The sequence below is a fragment of the Odontesthes bonariensis genome, chromosome 1, assembly GCF_027942865.1.
Source record: "Odontesthes bonariensis isolate fOdoBon6 chromosome 1, fOdoBon6.hap1, whole genome shotgun sequence".
In the NCBI taxonomy this organism is placed as follows: Eukaryota; Metazoa; Chordata; class Actinopteri; order Atheriniformes; family Atherinopsidae; genus Odontesthes; species Odontesthes bonariensis.
The window spans coordinates 5,216,850-5,228,977 of record NC_134506.1 but is presented as its reverse complement, the minus strand read 5'-3'; positions in this window follow the sequence as shown (position 1 = coordinate 5,228,977).

Genomic DNA, 12,128 nt, shown 5'->3' with positions numbered 1-12,128 from the left:
TGGAAAAGTGGGAGACCTCAGTATCTTATCTTCACCATGAATCGCGGTTGACATTTTAACACTCTTTCCCACCAGAGAAAGAGACCAGATGGCTACACACGAACTGAGAAGACTTCACTAAGACTCACTTTTAGTCGAACCTTAAAACTATATTAAATGTGTTTGATAACCGTATACAATTTCTTTCAGGTTTCCAGCTTGATCACAAGACGCATATAGAGACAATTTGTACGATTCTGGCTTAAATATTGACAAAGAACTGATTTTGGTGGAAAATGCCCAACCTGCCTGATGGAACCACATTGCCCCCTAGTGGTCTGCAGTGTTGATTAGTTGAATATTTAAATCCCAGAGGACTCAGTAAAATGGGCAAGATATATGCAACTTTTAACTTTTAACGATGCCCCTTCGGTATCTATTTGGTATTTGTTTGGTATCCCCATTGTTAATACAGAAAATTAACATTGTGTGGTTCACTATTCATATGTCACGATTTCATAGATATTCATCTGAATTTTGAAAGTCATAATCATCAATTACGTTGTGTGTTATTTTTGATGTCTTTATATTGCAAGTCTATGTTATATCTTTAATCTGCATATCTTAACAAGATGTGGTGTTTTCAGAATCACCGAGACAAATGTTCTATGAGACAGAGTAATGGAGAAATAAGAGTTTCTTTGTCTCATCCAGAAATCCCCACGTAAAACAGATCATCTTACACAGACACCCAGGCAGACATTCACCACAGTTCAAGCATATCATTGGCTGAAAGAGTAGTGTAAGCTTACGTCATGCCCCGCCTCCGAGAGTCAAAACCCGGAGCCCGCGAAAAACACAGGTCTCTCGCTTCTGGCTTCTTGTTTCTTGCTTCTAGTCTCTTGTTCCAGAAGAGTTTCAACCCAGAGTTTCAGAACAGAACAGAGAACAGTTGCTCAGAGAGATTTGGAGATGGTTTGAGCAGAAGAGAAGAGCTCACCAGAGTTTGGGAGTTTTCCCATAATCTCAGGAGAGAGCGGAAGGACGTGAGGATGAGCGATGCAGAGGACGACCGGCGGAAGCCCTCCAGAACCCAGTGAGACCCCGGAGACGAGAAAGAAAGACCCGAACAAAGATAAGAACAGAATGAAGTTTTCCTACCCAGAAAGCCAACTCCAAGCAACCTTTTATTAATCTTCTGTGAACTTAAGTTCACTTCATCAGAGAAGCAACGGATCCACTGACACTCGGAAGATTCGATCATCTAACCACAGCCCTCGGCACCATCGTTCCCGTTTCCCAGTGAAAGAAGCAACTGAGAAGTCCGCTAAAGTCAGCCACCACAACCAGGAAGGCCCAGAGAGCGGAAGAGAAATCCCCTCGGACCCCGCGTGGCCGCTGCCGTGTTCCGAGCTGACTAAGCAGAACTTCAGCACAGTAAGATCGACCCGTTTTCACCTTAGGCCGATTTCAGACCAGAGCGTGGCGTGGCGGCAGCGAAACGACGGCAGCGAAACGACGGCAGTCTTACGCCGGTTATCAGGCGGTGTGTTCAACTTGGCTTTTCACACCGGACAGTCCGCGGCCGCGGTAGTTCTGCTCCAGCCCTGTCTGCATTCCCCATTCATTTCAACGGGACACCGCCGGCAGCCGCCGGCTGCTGCCGTCCAAATTCCGCTCGAGTTCTATTTTCCAAAAGCAGCGCGGGACAGAGGCGTCTCCGCGCCGCTACCGCCCGACTACCGCCGCGTCGGTGTGCAAGGACAGATCTGTTTCCATGTATTTTCACCTCCGCCGGTGAAAATCGCTTCCGTTCCGCCACGCTTTGCCGCCCTGGTCTGAAATAGGCCTTAAAGTGGGTTTGATGGATGTCTCGAGGCTTTCACAGAATGATAAATTAATCCGAAATGTCAGTATTTAGCATCAAATAGTCAGCCAACCTAAACTATTTGAATACATCCAGTATCTCCCCATTCCCCATATTTTATTTTCCATTCACTAAGTGTTATATATAATCACCCATATTCAATGCATCTCCTGTTTGTTTTAAAGGTTCATGTTTTGGTCATATCATTTTAATAAATAGTTCATATATCTATATATATGTTATAATCACAGATTGTGTCGTATGCTTTCTTTACGTAATGTCTGTCCAACCAAACGAGAACTTCACGAAAGTAGCGAGATATGAGACTGACTATTAATTGATTATTAACTGATTATTAATTTAACATACCAGGATCGTAAGATTTTAACAGTTTTCCTACCTGACTGTAACGTAAAGTTAAGATAACGGTAGGTGGTGCCCTTAATTCGAGGTTTAAGATAAATCCTTATATTTGATATATATAATTGCCCGATAACGCTACAACAGTCTGAAGTTAATGTATCTCTGATTGCCCTGTAATTTTCATTGAGGAGTCTTTTATGGAGCCTGCTCTGCAACTCCATCGATTGCTGCTGAGGGATTTTAGAGTGTATCTAATGTAATGTTTGCCGTTTATGGAAAACTGTATTACAGCGGTGTGTTGATGCGCTGCAAAATGCATAGCGAGGCAACAGTTCAAAAAGGAGTTAACCTCTTCACAGCAATTATCAATGCAGTTAACACCTACGAGGTTCAGCGAATGGGCAGCACACGGTGTATAATGAATGGGTTTTGTTTTTTCAAGTGCGCCTGGAGCCCGCTGTATTTGCCAGACATCCAACTCCCAGAAAGCCTCTATATCTGCTGCGTCCATGTTAAGGCCAGATCCTTCTGTCACGTTTGGTTGAGGTGTGCGTCATGCGTGCCGTGGAGAAGGTAGGACCCGGATGCAGATATTTCCAAACAAAACTTGATTTATTCCAAAATTAATTCAACAAAAGGCGCAGCTGAGCTGGTATACAAAACCTAAAATATGAAAAACTTGGCAAAAACAAAAATCTGACTATGACTATGATAAACAAAAGGACAAACCTGACACAAACAAACTTGACTTGACTTAGCTTTGCATGGCATGGGAACCATGATGGTGACTAAGCCTCAGTGACGGCAACAATGGTTGATACCATTCATGCCAATGAAGCCCATTTGAATAAATGTTGATATATAGATTTTCATTTTTTTTAATATATATTTAGATATAGATATTCATTTTTTTTCTGATGTATAACTTCTGTCTATTGTGTTTTATCTTATATATGGATGTAAAATGTATTATTGGTTCTTCATTTTTCAACTTATTAAAATAGCTCAGTAGTACACAATCTGCTTCTGCTTCTCTATCATATTTTAGTGTTTTTATATATGTGTGCGTGTGTGGAGGCGGGTATTATGTTATATTATAAATCATGTGTCTTTTGCAAAATAGCCTACCTATCATACATAACATATGACATACCAGAATATTCTATCACTGTTAAAGGGATAGTTCGCCTCTTTTGACATGAAGCTGTATGACATCCCATATTAGCAATATCATTTATTAAATCTGACTGCGTACAGCCACCTGCCAATAGCTGCACCTGTTACGGTGTTTACTGTTCGATCTGCACTTCGGTCTGAACGATCTACACAGCCCGCAGTGATACGAAGGGAGAGAAAATAGCGCCAAGCGATTGTGAGGTCTGACTTTTTCTGGATGAACGATTTTGTGATGCAAATGTATTACTCTTTTGAACGCATATTGTTTTGAGAAGCAAAACACTTTTTTTTTTAAGCCCCAGCCAACTAGCCGGACTACCTTTGTCAACGCCAAAACGAGGCTGGAACTCGGCTCACAGGACGCAGCAGGAGGTAAGTCAAATTTAATAAATGATATTGCTAATATGGGATGTCATACAGCTTCATGTCAAAAGAGGCGAACTGCCAATAGGCAGTAGCGGTCGATTCTTTATATGTCTATTGCGACAACAACAGTAATATCGTCTCCTTCGACTTCCGGGTCAAGACCCCGGGAAAAAATCTTGAGCATGCCCAGAATGCAAAGTCCAATTCCCAGTCCAATTCACTGTATACAAGCACTTTTAGTGTGACTATCAACCCAGTTCTCTCCGGGTCTTAATCCGGCTGCGAGGAAACTGATCCGGTACAATTTTTAGTCAGACTAAGGTGCATACATGAACTTAGTAACTCAGTCTTATTGTAATTTAGCCATTAATCTTTACAGTGCCATGTAACCCCACTGAGTGTTAGCCGGGTCTTAAGCTGGGTTTTTCTTCTTATTTAGCCAAGCATCCATTTCTTCTAGTTGGTTACCGACTCTTATTCTCGTGGATAGTGTATGTCGGAAGTGCACATAGAAATTTTGATCAAGAGTACAGTGGGCTTAAAAAACAAACAAACAAAAACTTTTTTATTTTACATAAAATCTCCCATGACCCACTTGTGGCTCGGGATCCCATCTTTGGGAATGAATGACAGAGAAACACCTCCTTGTCATAAACTTATATACATGGTCAAACTTAATTAGCTTTCATATATTTTAATACAAATTTTTATACTTGTTTTTGGAAACTGGGTATTTCTTTGAAACTGTCGATATATGAGTGTGTGTGTGGTCCTGTTTAGCTGTATCTATGAGATTCAAAAACCAGGAGCTCCCAAGTGTGTCTGTGCTCACACGCATTTGTCAAGCTCTGTATGTGTGTGTTAAGTTTCCAGTTTGCCATCACTATGCAGTTCATTAGATAACATGCGCTCATTCATGCATCAACACACAAAAGCACATGCACTACATTAGGTTGTCTTGTGCAATATTGTTTATCATTAATCAGACCACAAGTCTTGTAATACAGCTCCCCTCCATTTTCATCATTATTCTTTCTTTAATTTTATTAAATATAAAAAAATCTAGTTTTTAGAGATTTTCATTTAAAATATTGATTTCTAATTTGAAATGTTGCATCTTTTTAAAGAATACGTTGAAAAATATTAAAAAAAACTATAAACTACTTTTGTCTGTTTAAACATTTGCTTTAAGGTTATTAGTTGCTTGATCCTTGTCCCACTGGAATTATTAACACTACTGCCTCACAGCAAGACGGTTCCTGGTTTGAATCCCATCAAGAGCCTTTCTGTGAGGAGTTTGCATGTTCTCCCCATGCACATGAAGGTTCTCTCTGGGTACTCTGGCATCCTTGCACCATCCAAAAAACATTCATGTTAGGTCAATTGGTTACACTAAAATGACCCTAGGAGTAAGTGTGAGAGTGTATCGTTCTTTGTCCTGTGATGGACTGGTGACCTGTACAGCGTGTACCCTGCAAATTGAATTTACACAAAACATAACTGAAAGATATTTTCAGTGTTGTATAAAATACTGAAATCTCACACTCAAGTAAAAGTATAGGTACCCCTCCAAAATATGACTTTGGTAAAAGTCCAAGTCACTGACTGAAATGTTACTTGAGTTAAAGTGATAGTTCGGAGTAGATTCACCCTAGGGTCATTTGAACCGTGACATCCAGCCAAGTAGCCCACCCGAAGTTTTTTCGATCTTGGCTGAACATCAGCTGAGTTACTGAGTTATCCCGAATAGCTTAGTACAAGCGCTAACGGAACCTGGCAGTATCTCCAAAATTACCACACTAAAATCACATGCCATGACACCAAACTTCTACAGTAGTACAAATATGGTCTGTACTCACAAAACGATGCATTTGGAAGTTTGTACATATTCCAGGAGTTTATTATTATCAACACAAGCCTAATAGCTTCTCTGCTGCTAAAGCTGCGTCGACGTCACTTCCTTGATCTGGGAGCTTCAATGTAAGATGAGGGTTGATCTACTACTGTAGACAACAAAGTATATGCTATATTCTACATGAATTTTTATGTTGTAGAGTTGTGAATTTATTTTATCAATGGAGAAAATGAGCAGCCTTGCTTTGTTGTCTACAGTAGTAGATCAACCCTCATCTTACATTGAAGCTCCCAGATCAAGGAAGTCCAAGATCGGAAAAACTTCGGGTGGGCTACTTGGCTGGATGTCATGGTTCAAATGACCCTAAGGTGAATCTACTCTGAACCATCCCTTTAAGAATGTTTATATCTTCTGTGTTTAAAAAAACATCCATCCATCCATCCATCCTTTTTCTATACCTGCTGAATTTGTCGGTCGGGTCACGGGTGGGCTGGAGCCTATCCCAGTGGTCATTGGTCAAGAGGCGGGGTACATCCTGGACAGGCCGCCAGTCCATCACAGGGACACACAGAGAAAAACAACCATACACACTCACACTCACTCCTAAGGACAATTTTAGAGACACCAATTAACTTAACATGCATGTTTTTGGACAGTGGGAGGAAGCCGGAGTAACCGGAGAGAACCCACGCATACACGAGGAGAACATGCAAACTCCACACAGAAAGGCCCCAGCCGGGAGTTGAACCTTCTTGCTGTGAGGCGACCGTGCTAACCACCACACCACCGTGCAGCCTCGTTTAAAACACAGTTAAACTAAGTGTTTTTTTCTTGTTAACTACTATTATGACACTTTTGCTTTAGAATAGAATTTTGGTAGCATGTCTGTTTGGATAAGGGCACTGCTCCAGTCTGTTGTAATAAAGAGGGGAGCTGAGCCGGGCTTTCAATTTACTGGTCCATCTTTGTTCCAACCCTCACCTATGGTCAAAAGATCTGGGGGGTGACCAAAAGAATAAGGTCATGGATACATGCAGCTGACATAGGTTTCCTTTGGAGAGTGGCGGAGCTCAGCCTTAGAGATAGAGTGGACCACCAGTGCTGCAAATGGAAAAAGTTCATCTGAAGCTGTTTCTAAAACCTTTTATGCCTCTTGATTTTTCATTTCTCCCTCTGCAGTAGTGAAAATAGTATAAAGTACTGAATAATTTCCTTTGTATCTGCATCGAGTTGGAGATTTTACTATTGTGACAACCCTACCCAAGACACATTGCATCTGTGCTTGAGGAGTATGAAAAAGAATAATATACATTAAAGTCTAGATGATTGTCTATGCATTTTTTATTATTATTATTATTATTATTATTATTATTATTATTATTGTAATCATTAGCAATAAAAATGTTAACTTATTAGTTAGAAGAATACAAGAGGCATAGGAAAAAAGGAAAAGTAATCTTAACACCTGATGCTGACAGTCTTTTAACTTGTTGTAACTTCAGTGGCATAGCACTATTGCAGCATTATGCTTGGTCACATGCCAGATAGTAGCATTTGGCACACTAAAATTGACTTGTATGGAATGAAAAATTCATGTATGAGACACTCCCACAATTCCACAAGGGGTAATGCTTGGATGCTAGATTGCATGAATTCATCTGTTGACTTCAATGAGTGCAGCTATCAAGATAAGCAATAAAAAAAATAAAGTTAATCCTTAGGACTTCCGTGTTATTCTGAAAACGTGTTATCTGCCTGATTTACCTAACTAGCACTTTGTAAATAATTGAATCTTGACAGTGTGACAGATGTGCTGTGCTGTGCAGTGCAGTGCAGAGCAGGTGTGAATACTTTCAGCATCAACAAGCACCACGCCACCAGCACACACTCATTTTTCACTTGTACCCTTACCCAATTGGCTGGCAAACTGATTGGCCATCAGTGTGATTGATGGTGTTGGTGTTCACATCCCACATGTCCAAGGTAATGCATTGATGTGACACCTGAAAGTGCTCCAATCAGCATTTCTCAGAGAACAGAGTGAACAGGGAAGCAGCAACTTAATTAATAATTCTGATAGAAACTAGTACAGCTCCCCAGAGTCTCATAGTTGACCCCTTTCAAACCATATATTCTTGAAAATGAACCATTTTTACACACGATTGATGTGTGCACCTCTTTGACCTTCTCATGTAGGCTAATGAGACATAATATATAGTTGGTTCCCTATGGTTAAGTGACCTGAATTGTATTCTGTCCCTTACTATCATACTATATACACATTTGTTATTTCAGCAACATGACATGTATTAACCATGTATTATTTGTTTAGACTATCATCCTAAATTCACTTTGTCACTATTGGTATTGTTTAAATTATTTATTTATTTTGAATTAAAGTGAAAAGGCTGGGTTTAATTTACCAGCTTGCTCCGTTGGTGGGACGACGCATGGGTCTCCACAACCCGCTGGTGGTTGTTGTGTCACCCCTTTTGGCACTAATGGATGACCAGCTACAGGAGGCCGAAAAAATGAGTCTCTGACATTAGACTACACTCCACCATGTACTTTCCATCGCGCTGACTACGTAATCCTTCTTCATCGCTCTGATTGGTTGTTGCGCCATCCTATTGCGTGGCGTTGAGTGCAGAGGCAACTTAACAGACAACCGTTTATCCCGCCCACACTGCTATCCAGCTTCACTAGACCCCTGTACAGCTTTTTGCTGTAGGGGTCTGGCTTGCTAGGCTAAAAGTCAGGTTCACTGTGTACAAAAATGTACTTTTGTGGGAATTCTTTGGGGATTTGTTGACCTATAAATTTTTGGAATCTGCAGACCTTGGGGATTCCAAAAACCAATGCTGCCACTTGAACAGACACCTGTATGGCGGCCATTTTGGAATTTCAAAATGGACGCCATAAAATACAGAATTTCAGCTACCTTGGCCTCTAAACAACCTAAAAACTCAATTTAACATGCCAATCCTATGTTTTCTCAAGGAATCCAATGGTGACTTCAAAATTATGCTCAGAATCGTGCTGTGGCTCCCCTATGGGGTGGGAAAGAAAATTGTGGCACCTCCAAGAAGTGGAAAAGGAAATTGTTACTCTAATCCCCCTTAATGACCCCATGTCAGAAGTCCGGGAACAAAATACTTAAAATTTCTGCATATGATTATATAAACAATGACAAAGGTAAATTAAAACTATAAACTGTACATAAATGTGATATATATTTATTTCACCATAGGCTGGTAACAGTCGGGACTCAATATAAAATTCTTTATAAGGGGGCTGAGGGGCTAACCCAGTGTAAAGCCTAGGACGGGTCTGTTGTCTCTCAGCGATGAGTCAAATCATATAGGATTGGAGACACTGGAATTGCTGGCAATGATCTTGGATAAAAGAAGAAACATGAACATGAAGACATATTCCTACAGGAGACAAAAAAAATCACAACACAAGTCAATTGATTTATCATGCACACAATATAAAGATTAAACAGGGATCAAAGTTTAGTTCTTCACCAAGACAAGTTTACACCAGAGATGGCACAGTGAAAACTGAAGGCAAAGCTCCACCATTGGTGCCTCTCAGCATAAAATTATTTGATGCAAACAGATGATGCAACAAAGCTTAAAGCATTAATTCAATTGAAACATTACACTTAAGCAAAGTTGAATTCTGAGTAGAGGCACAACTTCTACCCTTAATGGAAGCACAATCTCACCACGCTTCATTGTCAAATGGTCTGATCAACGGTTAAGTTAATGTATGGAAGTTTTTCTGTGCCATCAGAGTTTGAATACGAATTTCTAATATTGAATTTTTACAGCATCAAAATCAGACTTTGAATTTGAAAAACCAACAGTGGAAAAAAAAAAAATCAGTGGAAAAATATTCAACTTAAAAAAATTCAACTTCAAAAAATTCAACTTCAAAAAATTCAGTGGAAAAAGAACCAGACTCAACATCCGGGTAAACAGGGAGAAGCAATCGATCCCTGTCTCAATAAGAGGAGAGAAAGAAAGAAGAAGTTCAAACCATCTCTGCCATCCTGCATCATGGGAAATGTAAGATCGTTAGCTAACAAGTTGGATGAACTTTTAGCCTTGATAAGGACTCAGCAAGAATATCGGGAATGTAGCATTATGTGTTTTACTGAGACATGGCTACAGGATCATATACCCGACTCCAGCGTCTCTCTGCCGGGCTTCCTGACTGTACGAGCAGATCGAGATATAAAGAGTAGCAGGAAAAGGAAAGGGGGTGGATTGGCAGTGCTTGTCAACAACAGATGGTGTCACCCAGGACATGTTACTGTGAAGAGTCGTATCTGCAGTCCTGACATTGAACTATTGGCAGTAAGTTTTCTTCCATATTATTTGCCAAGAGAGTTCACCAGTGTTGTTTTGGTGGCTGTTTACATTCCACCCTCAGCTGTTGCCGACACTGCATGTGATGTCATCAGTTCCGTTGTTGCTAAGATACAGACACAACACCCCAATTCTTTTGTGGCAATATCTGGTGATTTTAATCATGCCTCACTCTCTGCTACACTGCCAACTTTTCAACAGTTTGTCAGCTGCTCTACCAGAGAAAACAAGACATTGGATTTGTTTTACACAAATGTCAAGGATTCATACATTTCCAAATCAAGACCTCCCCTGGGAAAATCAGATCACAACCTTGTTTTTCTCTGTTCAGCATATAAACCCCTTGTCCAGAGACTACCTGTCACAAAAAGGACTGTTAGAAAGTGGTCAGAGGAAGCTGAAGAAGCCTTACAGGGTTGTTTTGATGCAACCGATTGGATTTCTCTTTGTAAGCCACATGGAGAGGACATTAATGCCATGACTGAGTGTGTGACTGACTATATAAACTTCTGTGTGGACAACACCATCCCCACCAGAACAGTGAGATGCTTCCCTAATAACAAACCCTGGATCACCAGTGAGCTAAAGGAACTATTGAACAGGAAAAAAAGAGCCTTTAGGGAGCGAGACAGGGAGTTACTGAGGAGTATACAGAAGCAGCTCAAAGTCAAGATCAGAGAGAGCAAGGAGGTGTATAGAAAGAAGCTTGAGAGTAAACTGCAGAGGAACAATATCAGAGATGTGTGGTCAGGAATGAAGAAGATCACAGGCCTCAAGCAGAGGGAGGATCGGATGGATGGAAGTCTGGACAGACCAAATGAGCTGAACACATTCTTCAACAGGTTCAGTTCAGGAACAAGCTCACCATCCTCCCCTCCTGTTCCCAGCCAAAGAGACATCCCACCCTCCTCTGACCCACAGCTTTCCTGTAACATCTCCACCTCCACCTCAGTCATGGATTCTTCTGCTTCCACTAGTTTGTCATCAACCCAATCAGGAGATGCTGCTGTCCCCTTTGCCTCCCCCTCCCACTTTTCTGTTTCTAGAAGTCAGGTGAAGAGGCAGTTGGAAAGACTGAACCGGAACAAGGCTGCAGGTCCAGATGGTGTCAGCCCCCGAGTCCTGAAGGCCTGTGCAGAGCAGCTCTGTGGGATTCTGCAACACCTTTTCAACCTTAGCTTGACCCAAGAGAAGGTACCACTGTTGTGGAAGACATCCTGTCTGGTTCCGGTACCAAAGAAAACTCACCCTTCAGATATCAATGACTACAGACCTGTTGCACTGACATCCCACATCATGAAGGTCCTGGAGAGACTCCTGTTGACCCACCTGTGTAAGCAAACCAGCACATATCAGGACCCCCTGCAGTTTGCTTATCGCCATGGAGTTGGAGTTGAAGACGCTATCATACACCTGCTTCAACAAACCCACTGTCATCTGGATAAAGCAGGCAGCACTGTGAGGATCATGTTCTTTGATTTCTCCAGTGCATTTAACACAATACAGCCTGATCTGCTTAGTCTGAAACTCCAGAAGACTCAGGTGGAGGCCTCAACAATCACCTGGATTAATGACTACCTGACAAACAGACCACAGTTTGTCAGACTGAAGAATTGTGTGTCTAACCAGGTGATCAGCAGCACAGGAGCACCACAGGGGACTGTACTCTCACCATTCCTTTTCACTCTGTACAGTTCAGACTTCCAGTACAAGTCAGACTCCTGTCATCTACAGAAATATTCAGATGACTCTGCAGTTGTCGGGTGTATCAGAGATGGACAAGAAGCTGAGTACAGAGAGCTGGTGGACCGCTTTGTGGCATGGTGTGGGAACAGTCATCTCATCTTGAATGTTAACAAAACAAAGGAGATGATTGTAGATTTCAGGAGAAACAAGGTCAGATCAAACCCTGTTTCCATCATGGGAGAAGAAGTGGAGGTGGTTGAGGAATATAAATACCTTGGTGTTCATGTGGACAACAGACTGGACTGGAGACACAACAGTGAAGCAATCTACAAGAAAGGACAGAGCAGACTGTACTTCTTGAGGAGGCTAAGGTCCTTCAAGGTTTGCAACAAGATGTTGCAGATATTCTACAAGTCTGTTGTTGAGAGCGTCATTTCCTCTTGCGTCATCTGTTGGGGCA